At 39.5% G+C, this 26,941-nt stretch overlaps 1 protein-coding gene across 4 annotated transcripts in view; it reads right to left on the reverse strand.

Annotated features, from left to right (window-relative positions):
- Positions 1-26,941, reverse strand: part of Pou2f1 (POU class 2 homeobox 1) — a 151,836-nt gene that overhangs the window by 92,635 nt on the left and 32,260 nt on the right. Inside the window, exon 1 of one of the 4 annotated variants that reach the window (XM_058574446.1) lies at positions 18,479-24,345. The exons of the other annotated variants lie outside the window; for them this stretch is intronic. The gene's annotated coding sequence lies outside the window, so the exon portion shown is untranslated. Of the gene's footprint in view, positions 1-18,478; positions 24,346-26,941 lie in introns of those variants that run through there. 4 annotated transcript variants of the gene reach the window in all.

The following is a 26,941-nucleotide window of genomic DNA, read 5'->3' on the forward strand; positions in this document are numbered from 1 at the left end:
TATTTATGAGGAACAGAAAGACTACATTCTTTCTTTGAACTGATTCATTGAAAACTGAAAGTAGTTTGGTAATAAAAAGGAAGGAAAGCTCTTCCTTACTTTTCCAGTCTATGAATACAAAGAGAACAAAGGCAGAACTGAGTAAGCCGCATAAAATGACCTCTCACTTTAAGGGGGGGCAACTATGCACAGGGGGAACACTGAGGACCCAAAGAGACACTCGGCTCCCTTAAGAGGCACCTGTCCTGGGCCCACTCCATCCTCACAGAGCAGAGACACCAGTGCTGGCCCTTGCTAAAGGCACACGGAGTAAATGGTGCTTCTTGTATGGGCACTATTCTTTAAAGGACACATTTTACTAATAACAGACAAACTAACTTCTAATCCTAGCAGTCTCTCTCCCAAATTTATAAGAACCTACTTTAATTGGCTTTATATACATATAATATGACAGGTATAGATAGACTAATGCTATCATTGTAAAGTATTCTGGGAAAAAAATACAGGATTACAGTTTCTGCTTAGAAGAAGGGAAAGGTCAACACTCCGCAAACACTGATGTAGAAAGTCACCTTCAAACCCTTATCAGGAAGTCTCAGAACCCTGACCAGCTCAACAGCCTCCACCAACACAGCAACTGGCACATGCACTGGCTCTACACCTGTACTCCAGTACCGGTGCCATACACCTGTACTATATATCTACTTTTGAATTAGTATCATTAGAATAACTAGTATAAAATTAGTATAACTGTCTGAGTGGTAAAACTAGTTAGGGGAAACCATCTAAATCTTACATAACCAAACTCAGTAGTCATACAACCAGTCCAGGCCTTTTTTCCCTATTCATTAGGTCATCTCCTACTTTCATGAAACTCAGAGCTAACAGGTAGGTTCAATGATGTAAACAAAATCAAATGTGTAAATAGTTCAAATTCTCTTTTGTTTTTCCCCCAGAACATTCAATCAAATTTACTGAGGCAAGAGTCTTAACATTAGATGTAGCTGCTTTAATTACCTTCTCACTAGGCCATACTTGAACAAGCAGCAATCTGACACCACCCCCCACCCCCCACACACAAAAATCCCACGCAGTTTTATATATTTGAGACCTGTGTGTATATTTTTAGGATATTTTCACATGTGCCATTTCATTTGCTTCTTACAAAATCTCCATGAGTTGGGTGATATTATTCCCCTTTTGTGGATAGTGGTGCTAAGGTCCAGATGGCTAAAATGACTGCTGACATCTACTAGAGGGAGAGAATTGAAGGCAAAGGGACTGGGCTGCGCTAAACTGAGCGAAACTTTTTTCATGTGATAAGTGCCTCAAACTTGAATCACAAAAACTGAAAATTAATTATGTTCTTCTATAATGTTGAGTTAGATTAGAAATGTTTTTCAAAGTTTTCTCCTACAGCACTGTCCTATTTAGGCATGAGAATGCTGTGTAGCTAGAAACTAAAAAAGTACGTAGCTTCCTAATTTTTCTAAGTGTAAAATTTAATGGAACTTTTAGGTTGTTTAGTGAGAATAAACTTCTTAAAAAGGAATTTTTGTGAGAAGGGGATTACAGTGGGTTATAATACTGGAAAGCAGGGATCAACATAAAAATCTGCTGTAAGTCTCTTATAGTGGTCAAAAGTTTCTAAAATTTTATTATAATACAAATTAAAAATTTTCTCTCTTGAAAAATTCTGATCTGTTTTTTGTAGTTTAAGTTCTTATGTACTTCAAGTTCTTTATAACAATAAAAACAAAAAAGCTTTAAAGTTTAAAACACAAGCAAAACAAAATAACAATTTAAGAAAAGGGGAGCAAGACACTGAAACATTTATATACACAACACAAATTTACACTCTACTACATATCCACTACCTCAGAGAAGCCCTGTAATGAATAAGGAAATCCCACCTCCCTCCCAATATATGGTGCAAAGGGACAAGCTCTTTCTGGCTGTCTCCTTTTTGAAATTCCCCCCAACTTAAATTGGATGCAAATAAGCCAGGTGTGGTTCTTAAAACAATAATCCTGCTAGTCCCCACTGAGTTCCCACAGGGACAGCACAGCTGAGAAGGGCACTGTTTGGTTTAAGAAGTTTCAACACTCCCTGAGCAAAGTAACAATCATGGTCTCTTAGTAAAGAACAAATACAATGCACAGAAAAAATTCTTTGCTAGAAATATCAAGCAAAATAAAGCAAAGCATTTTCTGCTAGTCCAAAAGAGTCTTTCGGCCTAGCTGCAGTAAGTAATAGATCTGTAAAAAGTTACAAGATGCCAGTCATCAAATTTAGTAATAATTCTGACTAAAGAAACAAAGCTTTAAGCAAGTACTCCCCAAGGGTCACTTAATTTAATAAGCAACATCTGGAGAGGGAGAAATAATATGAAGTCTGCTCTAGATAGTAGTAAATACAGTATATTTGTTTCTTATGTAACCTTGATATGACTATTCCTTGGTTTTATTTAAAAAAAATTTTTTTTTAATTAGATGCTTCATTGACAGTGATTCTCAAAAGGCAGTGCCAGGGTCAGTAGCAGCACCATCGACTCAGAGACTTACTAGAAACACAAATTCCAGCCCTCCCCTGGATATAATGAAGAAACCCTGAAGATAAAGGTTCCCGAAATCTGTGTTTTAAAAACCCTAAATGCACATTCAAGTGTGAGAATTACTGGTTTGCAGTGTCTGACCCCAGAGAAGAACAATGTTTAGCCAATTTCTCAGGGGAACTGAGAATGCAAACAAAATAAAATGCAAAGAATTCACTAGCCTCCTGAATGGAGTCTCGGGCTAGTACCCCTCTCTGAGTAAAAGATGTGCAGAGATTAGCAGTGGTCAGCACATCCTCTCCAAGCGTCTGTTCACGTAGGACCTCAATCCACCTCCATTCACAACCCATGTCCAATCACTGAGGCCAGCCTTCATTCACAGGGCAGCAAGACAATAAACACATGAAGGGGTGAGTATGAAGTCTGAGTCATAGATTTTAACACCCTTCACTAATTCTAAGAATTCCTTAAAACATGCAAGGACACACTTTAGTGTCTAACTCATGAGATACAGCCTTTATGGATTACAAAACACACCTTTCGTTCTTCCTTTAACTTCAATTACAAACTTCTTCCATTTTTCTTTTCTTTTCATATTTCTAATGGGCAGCAAACATTTCAAAGAACAGCTCAGCTAGTGACATTAAAATGACCAAAGACACACAAATTTAAGAGCAAAAAAAAAAAAAAAACCAAAAAACACTAGATAAATCAAATATGGCATATTTCATTTTGTTAAAATCAATTGATTAAAATTGATTAATTCAACCCAAATGAATAGTTTTCTGAAGCTCACAATTAAGTAGACAGCTAAATGCTTTTGGTGTTACACTTGGAGAATATACTTTTGAAATTATATTTGGCAGGTGGTGCACATCTGTAATTCTAGCAACTCAGGAGGCTGAGGCAGGAGGATTGTAAATTCAAGGCCAGAGGTGGGGATGTAGCTCAGTGGTAGAGCATCCCTGGGTTCAATCCCCAGTATTACAGGGGGTGGGGGAGTGTGTGAGAGTGTGTGTGTGTGTGTACATACATACTTGAAGGAAGGGTATAGCTTAGTGGTAGAACACTTACCCCAGCATGCACAAGGCCCTGACACTGTAATCACCAACACTGTGATAGACATTCAGTGAAACTGAAGACCAGACATACAAAAAAAAATAGAACGAAACAAAAAGACCCCCCCAAAAAATTCAAAGGAAGTGTTTACTTACTTATTCCCTGAGTTATCTTGTAATCTGTTTTATGATAAGAAATAATGATGAAAATCTCTCAAAGGTCAGATTCTTGGTTTTACATACAAAGTAGGAAATAGAAAAAGTGTACATTTGTTTTCTTAAATTAGGAAATGGTTGTATCACAGGTTCAGTTTTATCTAAATATTTAAGGAGCCTTTTTAACTTAAGGAATAAATAAATACAACTCTTGATTTTTAAGTTTAATGTGCTGCCAGCATTTACTCTACTCTTGGAAAAAGAAATGCAAAAGAAACGAATCCTGGGTGATCACTATTATCTAAAAGCAGCAGCAGCCGCAGAATAAACACAAAACAGATTCACAGGCTCCTACTTCTCCACCTCTGTTAAGTGTCAGTGTTCTTTAGGGTCCACACTTAGCCCACTTCTTTATTATGGCAGAAATTGCTAATGCAGTCTTTGTGCCACTAGCAATGTTAGAGAACTGATCCAAAAATGTTAGTTCTGTTGCCACAACCCAGCAGGACATGTTGGCTGCCACTCCAACTCTTCCTGAGTAAGAACAAGGGCATGAAGAAAATGACCTCAGCTCAAGGGAAGGGCCTGGTTCAGGAGTAACTATCTAGGCAAGAAAAGAGCCCCTGCCACTTTTCTGGGATAGCGCCCCTCGTTTTAAAACTGCACCGTGCACTTGCTTGCTCTCCTTTCTCTCAACATGAATGAGGAAGCTTGTTTCCTGACTGCTGCTGGCAGTTATCTTGCAACCACGAGGAAAACAACCAAGAGCAGAGTCAAGACAGTCCAGTCCTATTGCTCTGAAGCATCAGATCTCTCAATCATAGGAGCCAAATAATTCCTTTGTGTTTAAGTCATTTTCAATAACCTGAGGCAGAAAGCAACCTATCAACAGCAAATATGCAAGTTATCAAGAGTGATTGATTTTGTGTTCAAACCTTAGAAGTTACCAGAGTTTACTATGGGTTATTTATTTCCGTTTCCTGCTAATAAATGTGACTGCCACATGATGTTTGTCAACTCTGCAAAAGTTCTATTATACATGCTTGTTATGTACAAGTCAGAATTTCCAAAATCTGGTCCTATTTTTAGTGCATAATCAGTTATTAAGTTGTAGATTTTAGTTTCAACTATTCTTTTAATTCTTGCATATCAATTTAGTCATATACTTGCAGATCTGTACCAACGTTTCTAGCCTATAATTTTTCAAAAATCATTCTTCATGGTACTTATCATTAAAATGCAAATAGTCCCTATATTTTATTTGACAGTGCTTGGAATATGCTGGATACTTATTCCATTTGTAGCTACAACTATACATATATTGTGTTCATAAAAAAAGAACTTGTAGGCCACACCAAATGGTTAATATTCACCATATACACTTTTATCTTTTTTGTTTCTATTTTTTAGAGAGACACAAAAAAAGGTTTTGTAAATTTCTTTTTATTGATTAAAAATTTTTATCTGAAGGCTGGGGTTGTGGCTCAGCGGTAGAGCGCTCGCCTAGCAAGTGCAAGGCCCTGGGTTCGATCCTCAGCACACATAAAGAGAGTAAATAAAATAAAGGTATTGTGTCCAACTACAACTAAAAAATAAAATATTAAAAAAAATTTTAATCTGGCCATTTTTTTTTTTTTTTAAAGTACTGGGGATTGAACCTTGGGGAGCCTTACCACTGAGGCACATCTCTGGCACTTTTTATTTTTTTATTTTGAGACTGGGTTTCACTATGTTGCTTCCGGCCTCATTAAATTGCTGAGACTGGCCTCAAACTTGCAATCCTCCTGCCTCAGCCTCATGAGTTGCTGGGATTACCCCTGTTCCTGAACAAATACTTTTACTTACTTAACAAAAAAGTTAACTAAGGGGATGTAATGCTGTGAAGTCATTTTTATTACCTCATTACAATAAGAAGTTTTTCTGCTTTAGATAATAAAGATCTAAGATAAACCAGAAAGGATCCTAAAACTAAATTCAACAGGGAAAAATTACAGGAAAGGTTGAAAATAAGTAAGAATTATTTAGGCAGGAATGATGATACTGATGTTAAATACAAGAACCTGATATGATACAAAAAAGTTCTGTAATTAAGGGGAAACAGGAAAATACAGAGGAAGATATTTCAAATACAAAGTCAAGTTATTTAGAAATGATACTGACCATCTCTCTCTTTGGTCTGAGTTTCAGCCTCATTTTACACAAATGCAAAGACTAACTGGATGAACTTTCAAAATGCTGCCCTTACTCCTGAGTCTCCACTAATAATTTGTTTCAGGTAGCAGGGTAACTTTTTAACCACATGATGACTTAACTGTATACCATGCCTCAAGATCAGAAGATGGAGAGGCAAAGACCATGTATATTAAAAATGGATCTAGTCTCAGTTACAAAGAGCAGTTTTTAAAAAGCTTCTTAGACCATTCACAGGGGGAAGGGCAGAGTGAGTAGAGTGGCATATTTTCAAATTACTGAAAAATAATGTAGAAATGGATTTTAAGACTTGATCATTATTATTCTGTCAAGTAGCAGTGGAAAGAGTGCCAAGTTCAACATGACAATTCAGGTGAAAATGCAGAGTCAGGACAGCAGGAGATGCAGCAGAGCCTGTCTAGGAGCCACACAGGGGAGCCAGAAAGACGGCTTCCTCCTCCAGTCTACCACCACGAACGCAACTGACCCATTTGTGAGGTCAAGGCACTGCCTTGAACACTCCACGGTTGTCCAGATTAGAAACACCCAACCAACTTTCAGTTAATACAAAAAACACCATCATCTGTTACAAATTTGGACATTGGCTTTAAGATGAACATCATTTAGAGCAGATAGAAAGTTGAAATCATTAATTAAGGAAATAAAAATAGTGGAAGAGAAATTGTTCCATAAACACAAAATAGAGCAGTTAGAGAATGAAGTACTCTGGCAAGGTCCTTATGAGTAGCTCACTGACAGCTTATATGGGAGACTCCATAGCCGGTGCACGGGCCAGCCAAAATTCAAGTGTGTGCTACTACTGTCTACCCCAAAGGCCAGGATACCCAGAGCAGGGAGCCCTCTCCTTCACAACATGTGTCACAAGAACACAACACGTGAAAGACTACTTCAACTTGTCACTATCACAAACTCCAGAAACCAGCATGTTTTTATCTTCTACCATGTGGTACAACCAGCCATCTGAACACAGGTCTTCAGTCCAACTTTGAAACACAAAAGACAGACACAGGACCCTAAAACAACCCCACCCACAAAGAGTAATCTAGTCCCATGTCACCAGATGAGAAAGGTACTCTTTTGGATTCCAGTAAACTTCATACTGCCACATATTCACCTTGCCCTTCTTTTTTTAACAGTGCCTTAAAAATGTAAAAACCATTCCCATTTGCTAGGAGGCTAAAGCGCAAAGAGGCTCAACATCTGTGTCAGACAAGAAAGTCAGGACGCACTTTCCAAAGAAGCAGAAACAAGTGAGACCAAGAACATGAGGTAGGGAGGCATTTGAAAAGCAGGACATGGGAAGGAAAGAGATGTGACACACAGGACAAGTGCGGGGAACAGCAAATGGCAGTATACAATCTGAGTGACAAGACAAGCAAGTCAGCAGTAGGAACAAATTCAGAAAGCCAGGCAAGCACCACATTACCCAGTTCCTCATGTAAAGTTCCAACTTCAACTTAAATCAACTTAAAATTTAAATTCTATCCTTACAGCCATGTGGTTTTAAGCAAGACATAACAAAAATAATTTTTTTTTGTAGTTTACTTGACTAACAAAATGAATAGATCAGAGGGGCAAGTGTGAAAACAGCAACCACAACAAAGGGAAGAGATGAATGTGAACAGTCTCAGGGACAAATTAAAATGCTAGCATAGTGAAGACAGCTAGAGGGCTGCAGGCGTAAGGCTGGGGCCACCCAGGAGGTAGGCACTGCCAGGAAAACAGCTGGGCTCTACAGGGTAGAAGAGAGACCACTGTGCTACTCCTGAGCACACAACTCTTCATTCAGTGACTTACTCCAGAAGGAGGCCACACTCTCGACAACCCTCCATTTCACTGGAAATCGTCACTTCTATCCATCATTCCCACCATATCACAACTCTCTTAAACCTGCACAGTTGAAAACTGAGATCCCTTTTCTTTAGGCTTGGTTTCCTTTTTCACTGTTTTATTCATCAGTTACCTTGCCCGATACACAAAGAGCACCTAAAGCAGGGCACAGAGGTGTATACCCGTAATCCCAGTAACTGGGGAGGCTGAAGCAGGAAAATCCAAGTTCTAGGTCAGTCTCAGCAATTTAGCAAGACCCTGTATCCAAATAAAAATTTAAAAAACGGCTGGGGCTGTATCTCAGATGTAGAATACTCTTGGCTTCAATGTCCAACACCCAAAAATAAAAGGGGCGGGCGGAGTGGGGTGGGGAGGGCTGCAAGAGGCAGGAGTAGAGAAGATTGCTGTTGTCATCTGCTGCTATCTCTAATATCAGCATATGTTCTCACCTGTTCCCCCTGCAGCAGGGCAGCTTAGAGGAGGATGGCTTCTTTATAAAGGTGAAAGGCAAGGAGCAGGGCGGCTGGCTAGAGGAGACGTTTGTGTGCGTGATGATGAGCTAGATGACCCTGAACTAAATCTGTACTTATATCTGATTGTTGGGGAATGTTGGGGTAGAGATAATATTATAAATGCAGGTTTCTGCTACTTGGTTGCTACATGGTGCTAAGAAGTGGCACAGCCTTAGATGCCAGTAGTACCTTTCTTCTCCACAAGGGCAACAATCAAAAATTGTCCCCAAAGCTGGGCACTGTTAGTCTCAGTGACTTATGAGGATAAGCTAGAAGGATCACCATCAGCCTGGCATCATAGTGAGACCCTGTTTCAAAAAGCAAAAAATATCTCCAGATAGTGCCAAATCTCCAGGGGCAAAACCACTATTGGCTGAGAACACTGCTCTAGACACAAACTTGCCTAACACCCCTTCTCTGCTTCCCTTTCCTACCTTGAAAGTTCCTCATTCTTTCTGACTCCCAGAATGTTCTTTCACTTTCAGCAGACCAACTTTTTGTTAGTCAAACAACTCTCCCAAAGCTTCCTCCAAAAACAATCTCAAGCAGCACAATGACATCCTAGTATTCCACAAGGATGAACATTTACATGCTGTTGGAGGCACGTCCATCTTCACTAAATTGGAGCTCTAACTTGCTAGTGAATTTGCCTAATGACATGCTGGTTAACTGTGGGGCTCTCCTAATAACCTTCATTTGTTCAACTTTAAGTCTGTAAGAAGTTCCAGCATTCTTCAACTTGATAAATACCATTTATTGGGCCCTTGTCTGGTCCCACAGCTGTTCCAAGCACTTTGCATACTAACAACAAACAATTTACAGAAAACAGATCCAGAGGACCAAGGCGCAAGGACTTAAGCCCAGGCAGTTGGCTCAAGAACCCATTCTAAACCCCAATGCCTCCTGCCTCTAAATGTAAGTAAACAACTGCATCTCTTCTACCTCTTCAAGTTTTAAAACCTGAGATGATATACGATTTCAAGGTTTTGCTTGCTCTGCATGTCCTGTTCTTTCGTTTTTCCTATGAAAGCAATAGGAAAAAAAGCTGAGACATGGTGCACGCGAAGCCAGCATTTGCTTGGAAAGAGGCATCGTTCTGTGTTCAGCACAGCAGCACAGGACCTAGAACACAGCTGCTCCTTGGTGAATACTGGTTGAATGAATGCTTAAACATGGCAAGTCCTCAAAAGATTCAGCTTGAAAGTCTTTAACTCTCTGGCCCTTAATCACCCCATTTCTGGATTTTCCTTTTGGTAAAGAAATGATTCAAACACCATGGTCAATTTTACATACAGCACACAGAGTTCATTTCAGACAAGGACAGAAACATACTTTGTTTCCATGAACTTTCTCTTAAAATCCAGAACTAGTCTTCTAGTGAACAGTATATCAACCTTCAAATAATAAATGACAATGACTTTTGAATTCTCTTCAATAACTGCTTGAAATCCATTATCCTATAAATATAAACTAGGTTATTTTCTCACTGATGCCTTATTTTAAACTTGCACACTATAGTTCTTATGCTATTTTTCCATACTCAGTCATTCTCAGGCATTTAACAACTGATGATAGAGCATTACCAAATACTTTATATTTACTTCAAGTTAAGACTTGTCTACAAAATGGATTTCTGCAGAACTCTGTATCTTATATTTCTTCATCTAAACCCAACCAAAATGAAGACAAAGCATGTCACCCCTCCTCCGTGGGGATGTAATGTTAAGGCATTTAAAACATTTCGTTTGAGGGGAGAGGTGATGGGACAGAACGACAAGAAACTATTTCTGTGAATGCCTTGGACATTTTGATTTGCATACTGTTACCTGGATTTTAAAACGTACTTCATAGATGTGAGTGCCATTTGTTCCTTTTTTATTGGAGCAACACAGCACAGTAGCAAGTACATATGGACACTCAATAAATGCCTTTGGTTGAGGACTGCTTGAAATAGAAGCTGAATTTAGCACAATTAATTTCAGGGAGTGTTAGAAAGCAAAGGCTGGAAAAAAAGGGACTGGGGGGAAAAGTCAGAGGAGGGGGTGGGACTGCTAAAAGACCATGCAAAGGAAACTCTCAGTGAAAAGGGAAGAAAGGTCAAAGGTTCATAGAAGCCCAAGTTAAAATCATTTCAAAAGAGAAGAGAAGAAACAATGATTTGCGATATGCCTTGATCTTCACCTTTACAGGAGGCAAGGGTCAGGTCCTATGAAACCCTACTGTCAATGCTGACTGTCCCTTTAGTCACTTTCCTGGCACTGTGTGTGCCTTCAAGTGCTTCTGGCTGATGATGCTGGCACAGTGACTATAAAACCTCACTGCCAAGAGCCTGGAAGCATGCTCACTAATAGGAAGGGGGGGGCGGGCTTATTTTCTACATGAACAGACTAGTTGTAAAGCTAAAAGAAAACAGAAAGTAAACAAAAAATCCTACTTATCAGTTATAAAATCTTTAAAAAATATATAAAACCAACTGGAGTCAAACTCATGGCATCTTTGTCACCTGCCACATCCTATCTTCAGTCCAACAGAAGCTGTATTTCCAATACTCCAAGTTTACAATATGCTTTCTGTACAAACCACTTTGCCAACTCAGAATCCAAGTCCTGCATTTCCAGTCCCCACTAATCAGCACTCTCCACCACTCTTGATGGATCAGCCTGCCTGCTGCTCAGCCTTCTGGTCAGTCTCAGACTCACCTGGCCCATCAACATCTAACCTGTTCCCTCCCAAACGCTGCAATTCCCTCTCTATGAATTGCATTCCTCCCCTGCTCTGTCGCATCTCTTCTCATCTTTAAAGTATTCCTCAAGCTCTTGTGGAAACCACGTACATTTGTCTGGGTTGCAAGGGTAGGTCATGGGGCACAAGGCCTACAAGAAAGGAAGCAATTCAGCACAAATCGACATTTAACAACTTGCAGAGGCTCTCACCTGCAACCCAGGGTAGAAGTCAGTTGCATTATGTTTGTGAAACATTTGAAGAACTGATGAATTTCTTTCTTTTTTTTTTTTTTTTGTAAATCACGTTTGCTATATCTTATCAGTCACACACCTAGGAAGTATTCTACATAAAATTGTAACCATTAAACACTGTCATGCTACTATCAGTAGTACTGCATGATAATACAATCAGGAGGAAGAAGAACAGGGGACAGCAACCTTTTCCCAACAGAATTTGAGAACCTTTAACGTGCATCATTATATATTCTCATTAATTTGCAGTCAAGTGAAAAAAAAATCAAGTGTTCATTTTATTTGTAAAGTGTCTTAAAATAATAAACACACTCAATACACATACATATTACCTATATGAAATAGAAAAATTGAAAACCAAATCTACATTTAAAATCACTTTAAATTCCATTATCATAGAAAGATAAATGCAGGGGTAGCCAAATAAAGTCTGCCAAAAGCCTGGTACACTGTAGGTGCTTGAATGTTCACTAACCTAGAGCAAAATCCCTACAAGTCACCTGTCTTCCTGGCAGGGGACAAATAAGAACAGGAAAATGGGCTTCCCAGACAATCTGAACAAATTCAATTCCAGCCCAGGACCTGGCTGGCCTACCTAATCTCCTAAACCTGTATTAAAGGATAAACATCACAATGACCTTTGAGGCCTACAAAGATTATGCTATGCCTACGCATGGACCAGTGACGGATACCTTGAGTCCACAGAAAGGACAGGTTCTGGATATTTAACCACTATTTATAAACGGCCTACCTTACGCCAGGTGCAGGTAATACAACAGTGAGTAAAACAGAGGGGTCCATCCCCTTCAGTTCTCAAGTCTCATCACAGAATATACAATGACAAATTATGATAAATGCTATAAAGAAACCACACATCAAGAAACCATCTTTGTGTAGAGATGTGAAGAATAAATGGGAATAGGCTAGGCAAAGAGATATGGAGAGTCGGAGCACAGCAGCTATGAGAATGTGAACAAAGACCTAAGGGGCTCCAGGGCAGACGGGGCAGAGGAGGGGCAGAGGAGGGGCAGGGGCAGAGGAGGGGAGGGCGGAGCAGCAGGCCTGGGGAGTATATTCCTTAGCCTAAAGGCAGCGGGAAATAACTTTAATTAGGAGAAAAACACGATGAAGTTTATACTTTCTACAAATGTACTAGCAGAGCTTCAGTGAGAAAGAAATTAAAGGAAGGTTATGAGGGTTGCTACTGTGCTCCAAGAGGAAGATGATCATTTAGACTAGGACAGCAGAGGACACAGACTTGGGAACCTCTGAGGGAGAGGGCAGAGGAATGACTCACAACTGAAATGTTATTGGTGGAATGCAGGACACAGGACTATCCAGGCAGTTGCATCAGTGAACAAGGAGGCCACAGGGATGGGTATGAATGCTACGTTGTAGAATGAAAAGAAATGCAGGTCTACAACTGAGCCTTCCATGTCAACATCTTTCTTTTTTCTTTCTCCCCGCCCCTTACTGGTAATTGAACCCAGAGCACTTAATACTTAATCACTAAGCTACATCCCCAGACCTTTTATTTTGAGACAAGATCTTGCTAAATTACTGAGGCTGGTCTGAGCTTGTGATCCTCATGCCTCAGCCTCCTGAGTCACTGAATGTGGGCCAACCTAGGAGAACAAAGGAGTTACTAGAGGGGTGAAAGAAAGCTAAGAGAGCATGAGGTCACCATTTCCAATGAGAGGACAGTTTCAAAAAGAGACTGTCTGAACCATGCCCTTTGGATTTCTATTAGTAAGAATCTACCTAAGAACACTAAGCCATTTCACAGCTCCCAGAGCAGAACGGGACAAGCCCTGGTCTCCCCTCCTTATTCTGGTCCACACTTCCTTCCTGGGCACTCTTTCCTTCTCCTCTATGGAATCTAACAATAAAGAGTGAAGAGTGACGTGTGTTCTAACTATGCAGCCTCACCCCTCTCCATTCTTTACTGATTTCTGCCTTTACTTTTCCATCCTTTACTGGATTACAAAGCAGAACCAAAAACATCTCATTTTTTAAAAATTTGAATTCAATTTATTTTTAACTGTTATTAAAAAAAATACTACACGTTAATGGAGTACCATGTAGTGTTTCAAACATTTTGCTTTTTCCTGAATATTTTCTGTTCTTTCTGTTCTCAGTTTTAATACTTGATATACATATTTGTCGTGCCACAGTCTGACTGGGCACAAATCACGTGCCACTCAAGCAGGAACAAACTTTATTTCTGAACTCCACCAGCACACTCCACACGCTCCCCGGGAACGCTCCTGAACGCCACGCGGCTCCTCCAGGAACCACCAACCAGAAAATCCCTCCTCTGGCACCTCCCCAACCAATGGGAACTCTTCAGGAATCCCCGCAAGAGCTCAATTGGAACTCAATGGGAACTCTGCGAGAACTCAAAAGTCGTCATCTTAATGGCTCGCTGGCGTCACCTCTCAACCACTACTTCTGGCAAAAATGCCATGCGTCATCCCGATTCGGCCGTGGCCCTCAACATTGTCGGGGTAGTGGTAGTGGTAAAATGTCTTTACTTGCATAGAAGACTTAAATGGTTTCTTTCACACAGTATGTCAATGGTTCCAACAGAAAAGAATTTCCTGAAAAACTGAACTCTTCTCATGTAAGATTAGTTCTCTATTGTAAGAGAAATTCTCTACTCCTATATCACTGATTTCTGGATGTTATGTGGCCAAACCACCATCTGTTATAAAATCTTAAGTTGCTAAATAGGATTCATCTAAAGCAGTCCCTGCTGACCACTTGTAGGGCAATAAGGTATTCTTGTACAGGAATTCAGAACAGAAGACATAAGTCGTGTTTCCCAAATCAGTCTTTCTCAGGGTTTAACAGTTCTTCGTGTGTTATTTAACCAACCGCCATCATCATTTTTATAATGCTGAGAATGAAATTGAGCCTCACACATGTTAGGCAAGCACTCCACCAACTAACCTATGTTCCCAGTCCTTTTTATTATTTTTTTAAATTTGTTGTTGTTGTAGTAGTAGTTGGACACAATATCTTTATTTATTTTTATGTGGTGCCAAGGATCGAACTCAGTACCTCGCACATGCTAGGCAAGCGCTCTACCACTGAGCTACAACCCCAGCCTCCCCCCAGTCTTTTTTTTTTTTTAATTAATTTGCTGAGGCAACTTGAGATCCTCCTGCTTCAGCCTCTCAAGTAGATGGGATTACAGGTATGCACCACCATTCCCAGCTAACCAACATTATTCTTAATTCCATCCTTTCTTTGTGGAGGAAAGGAAATGACAGAATTTAAACCCACCATTCCTATAAAAGAATTTAAGAAAGATGTTCTTGTCCTAAACTTTCAGAGCTCTGCCAGGTGACTCAAATCTAAAGATCTTAGGCTGGGGTTGTGGCTCAATGGTAGAGCACTTGCTTAGCATGTGTGAGACACTGGGTTCGATTCTCAGCACTGCATATAAACAAATGAATAAATGTCCATCGATGTCTTAAAATAATCAAAAAAATAATAATAAAGATCCTGTAACCCTATTGGCATAGTTAGGCTCAGGCAACACTTACATTTTAAAATGGGAATGGAAAAATTGGAACAGTTGAATCAGAAATAGTATTCAGCCCCATCTTCCAAATTTTGGGGGGGAAAAAAGTGAGTAGGGAGATTTCATGGCCATTGGGTCTTAGAATAATATAATTTATAGCCACAATGAAGATTTAAAATAAGCCACAAAGTATGTGTTTCTAATGGTCTCATCATAATTCAACTAAAGTCAGGACATGCATGATTGGAAGGGTGGCCCAGGTGGAAATCAGGAAAGGACTGTAAAGGAAAGCAGGAGGATAGAGATGGAAGCATTATAAAAAGTGACCAGAATTCTTTAAAGAACTAGAGTTGTAAGAAAGCATAACTTTATGGTAAGTCATGGTTTGTCCAGAAAATGGAATATATCAACAAAGGACAACATAAGTACTAAACTCCCAACCCTTTGGACCCAAAGAGACTCCAGCCTACCAAAGGTACTGACTGGGTCAAAATGCAGAGTAGTGGGTAGACTTCTGGTTTCCAGGGCAGAATACAGACACAGCAAACTCATCAGAAACAAAGACAGTGGCACAGAATGAATGGGTGACTTCCTGTTTAAAATGAAACTTGCCTCTTGAATAGCATCATATCTCTCTCCTACACAAATTTATCAGAAAGAGTGAATTCCACAAAGACCTAGAAGGAAAAAAAAGGAGAGGAAAGGAAGAAATTAGGAAAAGGAATTATTTAAAATAACCCAACTGATTTCTGCTATTAGGTGTGTGGTCACACAGATTTTTCAGTGTTCCAGTCTCTGACCACAAACACTACATTAAGCTCCTAAACCTTACCTAAAGCAACGGGTGTGTGTGTGGGGGGGGGAATAACAGTAAAATGTTACATGCTAGAGATTATAATTGAAGAAAAAGGTACACAACTAATGCAAAGTAGTCCAAAAAAAGCTCAACATAAAATAAGCCTTATAAAGTGGGTAAAGAAGCCATAAGGAAGTCAGGGAATTATCAACCTTTTTAGTGCCCCATATCATAAGAAATGAGAAAATCTAGCTGAGGGGAGGTTACATATTTAGTTAGCAGCTGGTGGTCACAGAGAATAAATCAGGAGCTTAATATCTTTGCTTTTTCGTGTAGAAACAGATCACAAACAACACACTGCTGGTTCAGGCTTGGTTATTTAGGAGGTGAAGGAAGGCAAGGAAAATTAAAACACTAACCTTTAACTGACTGTTCTACTTTTGCCACACCCCATCATTTCTTTCATTCTAACATTTCTGAATCTCTAGTTTACAGTGTTAAGCATGTAAAGCCAATTAAAGGGAGGAAGAAGGAAGAATCAGAAAAAATGGACTGCAAATTCAAATCCTTATCCATACACTGCTCCCCCAACCTGGCAAGTCAGAAATGCTAACGAGGTTACACCAGGTTTTGATGCAGAAGCCCAGGAGTGCTTCCAGGTGTCTTCCCAACAACTGCCCCACTTCTCAGCAGGACAGTGAAGCGTAGCAGATACAGGCCAGAGACCAAGAGAAAGAGAAGCCATGTCCTAAATAACAAGCCCAGATGCGACTTCTTTCTGCATCTTAAAATGCCCAAGTTATGCCAGGCATGGTGGTGCACGCCTGTAATCCCAGCAGCTGGGGAGGCTGAGACAAGAGGATCACGAGTTCAAAGCCAACCTCAGCAACAGCAAGGTGCTAAGCAACTCAGTGAGACTCTGTCTCTAAATAAAATGCAAAATAGGGCTGGGGATGTGGCTCAGTGGTTGAGTGCCCCTGAGTTCAATTCCCAGCACCAAAAACAAAAACAAAAAATGCCAGGTTATAAATTTGGGAAGTCCTAATACTTTTTAAGAAAGACTTTACATCTCAACATATACAGCTCAAATGGAACAAAATTTGCCTGTGTAAATCTAAGTACTTAAATTTTTCCAAACTATTCTTCTGTTTATCTCCCATGCTCTAAAGAAGACTTAGAACAGGGAGTTAGCCTGAGTTCCATCGTTTGAGTTCTCAAAATCCTATTGAGTGGTAATATACTCAAGGAAGCAGAGTTAGATATTATCAGACAAAAAAAGGGTGGGAAGGGGAGTAATATTCACTATGTTGGCATTTTGCAGAAAAAATAAAACAATTCACTAGAAAAAGCATTGTTTTCCTAAGCAAATACAAGAACATAGAAAGCAAACGTATTAATGGTAAACAATCCTAGTCTTAGGAAAACCTAGGCTGCTTTTTTTGTGGTGGTGTTGGGGTGGGCGGGGAGCACAGTTGTCACTCTGCAACTGTCCCATCTGTAAAGCAAGAGTTAAAATGCACCTGTATTAAAACTGTTTCTGGCTATTTCAACCTAATGGCGAATTCTCCTATTATCAGATGCCATCCCAAGGAGCAAAACCAGAAAAACAGGCCAACATCTGAGCAAAAGCAAAAGCAGAAAAGACCAGAGCCCCAAGCTTGTCTGTCTCCTGAGACTCCTGGTCATATCTTTACAACATCTTGCACAGACCACAGGAATGGCAATTTCCTACACACTACAAAACAAGAAGCTCTGTCTTTTGTTATGCTGCCAAGTGTACAAACCAAAGGATTCTTGCAGGCTACTGTAGCCCCAAAACCATGAAACTGAGGAATGGCTCCTAAAAAGCAACTTTCAGGGTTCATGAGAAGTCAAAACATTCAATGTTAAAAGAAATCCTTAAAATTACAAAAAAAAAAAAAAAAGTCAAATGTGCTACATATTTTTATTTGAATGCCACGTAGGGAAGAAGAATAAGAATATGGAATTTTCAAAATAAACTGTTACTACTACACTTTCTGCAAGGAATTATCTCATTGATTCTTTAATGATTGTTCTTTTAACCCTCACTGAATATCATTATAGAACTCTATAATCCTAAAAGGGCAGATCAGGGCTCAGGAAGCATTCAAGATGGTCATTGAATATTAAGTCATGTATTGCCCACCACTAGTTCAATATTAGATTAAAAAAAAAAGACACCTGATGCCAGAAATTCAACTCTTGTTCTGTAGTATATTGAAAGTCTTTTTGATTTTAAAATAACACTTTAAAAATGTTTCTTCTCTTATTACTTACTCTTTCCATCTCTTTGCCACTCCCAACCTATTACAAGCCACTTATTGATTGAAAGAATAAAAATAAGCAAAATCACAGTCTAAACCTCCAGTCATCAGCTACTCCACATTTATGGGAAGTAAGAAGCTCTTTCTGGCCTGGGGTTGTGGCTCAGTGGTGGAGCACTTGCCTAGCATGTGTGAGGCACTGGGTTCGATCCTTAGTACCACATAAAAATAAATAAAATAAAGGCATGCTATCCATCTACAACTACAAAGAGAGGGGGTTAAAAAAAAAAAAAGGCACAGAGCATAATCACAGCAGCAGAGTCTCCAGCTTCTTCCACCTGCCTTGCATTCTTGGGTTACAGTTTCTCTAACAGCTAATTTCCCTCCTTGGAGGATTTAACTTAGTATGCGCTGCTCTCCACTTCCATATCTACCCTGTTGTTTTTTTACAGGAGTTAAAGCAACTGTATAAGAATGCCTAAAAACATCAAAGACCTAGAGCTTCACTGGATGTGTGTGGCACTGGAGGAAGAGGAGGAAAACGTGAGGTAATGAGGATCTGCTGTATTTACCTTATGTGCAGGGCATGTGGACAACAATGGAAACCACGCAGGGTGCGCTTTTGGTCAAAAAAGAACACGGCAGCCCAATGGGAGGCCTTTGTTCTTCAAAAGGGTCTCCTTTTCCCCTTTTGTGCTTCACTTAATTCATGGCATCTGAGCTGCTCTTGAACTTGACGGACTGAGAGAAAGGAAGGGAGAAGGGGGAAGTCAGACACACAAAGAGAAGGGAAAAGGAAGCACTTCAAACAGAATCCAATGGAAAAAAAATCAGTTCTACTGCCAGTTTTGATGAAGTTTTGGAATTTTAAAGGAGTTGGAAAGTATAATTCAGTGTTAAAATAGATTAAGTTTTCCCAGAGATGATAACAAATATAAAAACATTATTATGTACTGAGAACTTGATGTATTTTTTCTGCTAGTGTGCTTTTGAAATATTAGTAATAAAACAGTTTTACTTTTCAACAGCTACATGAATGATAAGCATTCTACTACAGAACCAGTAAATAAATGATTTCCTAGCTTAGGGGAATTTTAACAAGTGATCAAGAGACAGAAGAAACACCGTGAAACCACCTGCGCCACCTGCAGGATGAATACAGGCATGCATGCTACAATACATTTCAAAGCCCAAGATTTAAGACAAATTAATTAAACTGTAAGGACTTTGAAGTCAAGAATTCAAAAAAAAAAAAAAAAAATCAAATAACTTCTGATGGAAGACAAAGCCCTAGGAATCTCAGGCCAACTTTAAGTATTCAAGCATATAAATAAAAGATCCACGGAAAAGTTATTATTAGCTGTTATGTATTAATACAAAAGGCTGTTTCAAAACAATTTTTTTCAAACATTTGGCTGTAAAGTAAGTGACTGACCCATGGCTTTAAACACACACTCATCATAAAACAATCAACCAAGTGTGAAATATGGACATTTGCCCTACTCCACTGACTTGGCATTTCTCCAGGTCTCTCTTTTACGCATGTTTTACATGTGTGATTTTGTGTTTTATAATATGCATATTAGCTTTTGTGGCCCTTTTTCTTCTTGGAACTTCATTTTCACCCATTTAATATATTTTCTTTTCTTTTCTATCAGTATACAAACATTTCAATTTGGGGGAGTACACAGCATTGCTTGTAACCAAAGTGCTCTTGGAGGTACTGAATTATTTCTACTTTTTCCGCTTTATAAACAAAGCTTCTAGAAAGAGCACTGTAGGTGTATCTTTTCTTTCTGGTGTAAATGTTTCTGTCAACAAATAGCTAGGGGAAGAATTCCTAAGTGAGAGGGGAAAATATTTAAAATTTAATATATAAATGTTCTTCAAAAGTTGTGCCATCTAACTTCCTAATAATGATGCAAGAGTGTTTCCCCAGACCCAAGACAACAGCAATCTTTTTTAAACAGTGACATCTGATAAATCATTATAGAGCATCTACATAAATTTTCTTTGAAACCGAGAATGACACTTATTCTCAATATGTACTGAAAAAAAAAAACACTTTGTAAAGGAAGTAATAATTTTAAACTACCTTTACAACCAAGTATTATTTGGCAGTCATATTTCAATTTCATCCTGGAATTATTTCCCAATCACTTACTCATCACAATGCTTTCAGAGAACAAAAATCCACCCTCAGCAGACAGTGTTGCACAAAGAAGAGACAGAAAATGTGCTGCGAGACCCAAAGACAACTGTCAAGACAGCCAGACCCTATGAATGAACACCTTCCCACATTCTGAAAGTAGAGCTTTCAAGTGGATTTATGTGCATGTACACACCAGTGGATCAGTTATGGTATGTTTGTAAAAGTTAAGGAAGACCAGGCATATAATTTCTTGTTATCTAGACACCGTGCAAGTCTATGGATTGCAGCATCATGATTTAGCACTGACCTAAGATGAAGCCAGAATTTAATTCCTAAAACATGGTTTCTCGACTCAGCACTACTGACATTTTGGATCAGATGATTCTGTTGGGGGAAGGGAGGAGGGCTAACTTGTACACTTAGGGTATTAAGCATCTAATCACCAGGTGTCACTAGCATCAATATACAATTTGTGACAACAAAAAATGTCTCCAGATTTTGCCAAATGTTCCCTGGGGAGCAAAGGGGTGGGATAGGCAAGTTCATGCCCAGTTGAGACCCACAACCCTAGGGTGCTTAAATTAACCATCACACACATTTTACAACTACATACTATGCTCCACTTTAAAAGTGTACAAGGGTGGGAGAGCTCTTGTCTAGCATACATGAGGCCCTGAGTTTGATCCCCAGCACCACATTTTAAAAAATAAATAAAGATTAAGATCTGAATATTTTAAATAGTTAAAATAGTATCAACTTCTTATTAGCCTTCACCATGCTCTGGAGCCATCAGAGAACACAGCAACATCCAATAGACACAAACCAAATGATGACTAATTACTAGCTAACACTGATGTTTCCCAGCAATTTAGTGTAAGAAACACTGAATCTGTGCAAAAACCTGAGTTGTTATTATGAACGATCCTGTTGAATCCATCTCCAATATACACCTTGAATCCTCCACCATCATCTTTCCTCTAGATCCAGAACCTTTTGTCTCCCAGCTTACATTCTAGACTGCCAAGCCATACTCTATTAGTACAGTAATTCACTCAACTAATATTTACTGACTGCCTGTAATATGCAGCACGCTACATGAACACACGCAACTCTGACAAAATCCTTTACTTAGTGAAACTTATGTTCTAGAATCAAGTGTTACAGCAGAGGGCAGTAAGCATTTTGGTGAAAAAGGAAGTAGGAAAAGATAGGTAGAGGTGGGGTGTGGTGTTAAACAGCAGCCAGGGATGGATTCCCCAGTTGTATAAAGACCAGAAGGAGGTTAGAAGTGAAACACATGTATATTTACAGAAAAACCATCCCAGGTAAAACATAAACAAGTGCCTGAGGGGAGAGCATACTTCTGACTTTTACTCTGAATGAAATGGGAAATCCATAGAAGATCAGAAAGAGAAGGAAGCCATGCTCAAACATTTTCAAATAAAACAGAGCTATGTTGAGAATAGGCTGCAGGGCTGCAAGGGTGGAAGCAGGGACTAGTTAACTCATAGATTTAGACTCAGGAAGGCATAGCGGAGATGACGGTAAGTGGTTAGACTGTCAGTCTATGATTTATGTTGGATTGTGTCGATCTTCAATTCAAAAGCCCTCCAATGCCATTTTTTTTCCCCAGTGTACTTTATGTAAAATGCAAAATCCAATATGGTCTAAAGGTTATTATGATCTGACCTCTTACTCTTCTAGCTTCATTTTACTCCCCAGTAATCAAAATACATTCTGGCCACAATGATCTTCCAGGTCATCAAATACTCCCGAATTCTCTTCCCCCTGAGGGGCCTGGAAAAACATTGTTCTCTCTGCTCTTTGCCTTGCCAGCATGATCTTGAATCTCAATTCTGAGTTTAAAATTCACTTCCTCCACAAGACCCTCCTGACAAGCCATTCCAAATGAGCTTCACTCCTTCCCCCATTATACTCTCTCAAAGGGCTCCAAAGCACTATTCCTTGATAATGTTTCTCTCTTTAGACTGTAGGCCCTACGTATCCCCCTGATCTGGCACAATACCTGGTACACAGCAAGTACAAAAGATACTTGAACAATGACAGAACTTTTGTACTTGCTCTGCCAGAATCTGCTCTTGTCACACAATGTTTTTCCCCTCTCTGCATCTGTGATGGTCACAAGAGCTATAAAGTACATGAGACAGAGAAGTGGAAAATCACAAGCAATCTTACTAACAATCTGTGTGAGCAGGAGAAACGAACACGGAGGGGCCTCCTTTGCTGGGTTATAATACCTGGATTTTATTTAGCAGTCAAAAAGAACAGTATTTAAGGCTTTTCCAGCAGTACAATACAACATTCAGAAGAAACCATATTTTTGGAAGATTATCTGTGGTGTATAATTCACAAGAAGAGTATGAATGCAAAAATTAGAACTAGAACCAACAGGTGAATAAAGCCTCAACTAATTTTCAGACTAGTTGGATATGAAAACATAAATGATTTTTTCATACATACTCATTAGTGAAGATTCTTAGTGTTATTTGATAACTAAATTAAGTTCACATTATTTTAGCTGCTTACACAGAAAGCAAAAGTAATCCAACAATGGAAAATACTTTCATTTTTTTGTTACTTCATTACTGACATGATACCAGATCAACCTTCCAAAAGCATGGCTCAGATTATATTACTCAAAAAACTTCAGCGGCTCCCCACTGTCCACTGAATTAAGTCCAAACACCTCAGCCTGATATTTAAGACCCTACACAAACTGGCCCCAACTTACTTGTATTCGCCTAAATTCCAGCCAAATGGAAACTACCTTTGCTCCCATCATAGCCAGTTTTTCTCCTTTTATCAGACCTTGCTTCAGATTGTTTCTTCCTTTTGAAATGCAATCCCACCCTCCACTCAGAAGTCCCCTGTCAAAAGCCACCGTTCCCCTCTTAGGGCCCAGCTCAGTTGCTACCACCATTCTCAGAACTTTTCCCCAGCTTACCTCAAGTACAAAATGTGCTCTCAAATCTCTGGGGCTTTGAAATTCACCACATTAAATCTTGAATGACTCTTTCCTTATATATCTGATCTCCCCAATAACCTTGCAAACAACCTCTAACGCCCTCTTTTTGCAAAACTAAGATGGGGCATGTACATACAAGGGCAAACAACCGTTACAAACTGTTCTAAGAACATATTCCCTTCGAAGGCAGAACTTGTTTCTGATTCACCTTTTATTTCTTGCAGCTCTTTGTAAAAAGTATGTACTTGAATAATACGGTCAAAAATCTTAGGTCAAAAAAAAATTTGCCATTATCACCCTGGTCTTCCTCACTGAGCCACATTAAAAGTTGACATTTACTAAGCAAGCATCAGCACTCTCATTGGCTATTCTATGAGCTAAGAAACAGCAGAGATGATTAAAAGTTAAGTATTAAAAAAATTATCCCAGGGCTGGGGATGTGGCTCAAGTGGTAGCACGCTCGCCTAGCATGAGCGAGGCACTGGGTTCGATTCTCAGCACCACATAAAAACAAAATAAAGATATTGTGTCCACCTAAAACTAAAATATATATATATTTAAAAATGTTAGTTATTTAAAAAAAATTATACCAGGTTGGCAGTGTAGCTCAGTGGTACAGCACCTGCCCATTATGTACAAAGCACAGGGTTCGAGCCCCAGTATCACAATAACAGAAACAAAACAACCCAACCCAACCCAAGCAAACCACACCACATTAAAAAAGCAACCCCCATACTATCCCTGTCCTAGGAACAAAAGACTTATTTCCAAAGCAATCAGAAAAAATAATAAAAGTGCTATATCAAACAACCAAATTCTAAGTTGAGTATGAATTTCAAAAGCTGGAACAGACAACAAGTGCAGGGAAAGCTGGCTAGCCTCAAGGGAGAATGCTTAGAAGGACTGGGCCAGAGAACAAGGAGGCAAGATAAGCCCAGTGTGCTCCCAGGTAACTCCACAGTCATACCCCTTCCTATATCTTACTTTAAAAACAAAACAAAACCACTCAAAGCACCATATCCCCAACTTATAAAGTTCATGGTCATTGTTACCACTGTCTGCACATAGGAGTCTGGTTCTAGTGCACCCATGAAAAGTCCATAAACCCCAAAATACAACATTTTCCAAAACACAAAATCATTTCCCATATTTTCTTCACATGCTCTGACATGATGACCATTTTAGAAAACTTACTAAAATCTTCTCCCTGTCTTTAAAATTACAAGTAACAGTAAGATTTATGCACGTGCATACGATATAACAATTTGGCTCCCCAGAACCTCTCCTTTCCCTCCCCTTCTTCTCCTCGTTCCTTCCCTTTACTCTACTGATCTCCCTTCTGATTTCATGAGACCCTACCCCCCATCAACCACGGCCTATTCGTGCAGTAAAACACTTCCCCCAATCTTTTCTCTATAGCTCCCCTGCGTGAGAGAAAAAATACGACCCTTGGCTTTCTGGGTTTCGTTTATCTCATTAATAATGCTCTAAAGTTCTATCCATTTTCCTAAAAATTACATAATTTCATTCTTATGGATGAATAAAACTTCATGTTGTATATACATCACATTTTCTTTATCTACTCATCCAGTGATGGACACAGGCTGGCTCATAATTTGGCTATTAGAAAACCCAATAAAATTATTCTAAAAACGAGCTGTGAAGAGTCCCTATGGCCTCTGCCTAACTTAGTCTAACAGTATCAGCTACTGGACAAATCTAGGTTACGGCTGACTGGGGCTGCTCTCACTCCTGCTCAAATGCTTCAAGTCAGAGAAGTCTTTTAAACTCATCAAATGAGAAGCAGTGGAGAGCCTAGAGCAGCCAGCCTGGGTTCACTACCCCAGTTTAGCTAAACTGAGTACTGAGTTAGCTGTTTGATTCTCCGTTCACTACCCCAGTTTAGCTGGGAATGTGGCTAAACGGAGAATCAAACAGCTAACTCAGTACTATGGTGAAAATCAAATGAATTTGTGTATTAAAACACCAAGTATATTGATCTAGCAAACAGTGGGCAACCAAAAGACTGCTTCCTATGATTATTATCCAAAGTAATTAAGGGCACTAATTTAGTCAGGACTACTCAGGCAGTAACACAACAGTAAAAAAAGGTGCCAGCTTCAAAAGGGAAAATTGGATCTATTGCTAGACATATGAAATTACCATTAAAAGAAAGTACAACACATGTGTGCATGGGAACTCAATATATGACGAAACTGGCACTGCAGGAAGGCTGAGGAAAGGGGGGAACCTTGACAAATCATGCTGAGAAAACTGAAATACTTACACCTTTTTTAGTTCCCCACCTAACACCCTACACAAACTCAATTCCAAGTAGATTAATAACCATCAATTAATAATCACAGTGCAAAAAAAGTAAAATTTAAAACTTAAAACGTAAGAAAACTTGGAACATGGGGAACACAACAATTTCTTCAGTAAGACACACCAATCATAAAAGAAAGGATGGTACATCCAACAGTATTAAAATCAAAAACTTTTTCCATTAAGAGTCTATTTGAAAACAAAGGCAAACCACAGACTTGGGGAAATTTTTAGAACACATGTAACCAAGGAAATATTGGAATCCAAAGCATTCCTACAAATCAATGAGATAAAACAATCCAATAATAAAGGGCAAAATGTACTAACTGGCAATTCAAAAAGTACATAAAGGAGGAGAGGGGTGGTAATGTGCATGGGGGTGATCAAGGCCAAGCATACAAAAGGGCAAACGGGGGTCCCCGAAATCACACCAAATGAAAAATAAACAAACAAAAAAGCCCACAAAAACCGAAAAGCACATGAAGAGTTGCTTAGTCTATTTAATAATAAAGAAAATACAGCTAAAAACCCCCTATGAGACACCAATTCACGTCCTCTGGGACTGGCAAAATTAAAAATACCTTGACAAAACTGTGGAGCAAAGAACCACACTGGTGCTAAGAACGTAACCTGACCCAATAGGCATCTAGGAAAGTTGAAGGTGTATACACCCACCACACAGTGACTCCACTTCTAGGTCTGTACACATGTACATACACTTTGCGCGCACACTCCTCAATGAAACTCCTGCACATGTGCACAGGCAACACAAGGCTACCCACTGCAGCACTGTTTGAGTGCCAACAACCGCAACAGTCAAAAGGGCCACAAACAGAAGAATACATCAACCAGTAAAACACTTCACAGTGAGAATGAATTGTGGAAGACCGCTGACTGGCTGTGACTGCCGCCTTCTGGTGCTCATGCCATTGGCAGTGTCCTTTGCTCCTCTTCCCACCAGGGTGGCAGCCCTCAATTCTAGGACAGCTTTGCAATGGAATGCAAAGTGAAGTCAAGCACTTTCTCCTCTGTAATCCCCGCTACTCTGAGGCAGAAGGACTGACAAGGCCAGCCTGGGCAACTGAGAGAGAGAACCTGTCTCAAAACAGAACCAACAGGGATGGGGAAGGAGCTCAGTGACACTGCACCCCTGGGTTCAATCCCCAGTGCCAAAAAAATCACAACAATTAATACGAGTCATATTAATATGAATTTGACATATTATGTTGAATATAAAAAGCTTCACAAAATATATAACGTTATCCTACTATACATGAAATGTTTATAAAACATAGTTAGAGACATATTACACATATATGAAGGAGGGTGGTCACCCTCAGGGTATGGAGGAAGGAGAACATCCTCCAAGAGGGTGCTCCTTAGTTGAGGCCTTCCCTGTAGCCAACCAAATGATCATCAAACTAAAACTGCAATCCTCCAGCACTCTACATCCCTCGAGCCACTTCCATACTTCACTATCTACTTGGTACTTGACACTAGCCAACAAGAACAGGAGTTTGCGTTGTGTCACTGTTGCCCCAGCACCTAGAATAAGGACAGGTCCTCAGGTAT

This window comes from Marmota monax, unplaced genomic scaffold (assembly GCF_021218885.2).
Source record: "Marmota monax isolate L192 unplaced genomic scaffold, Marmota_monax_Labrador192_F-V1.1 WCK01_AAM20220418_F8-fsc00055, whole genome shotgun sequence".
NCBI lineage: Eukaryota > Metazoa > Chordata > Mammalia > Rodentia > Sciuridae > Marmota > Marmota monax.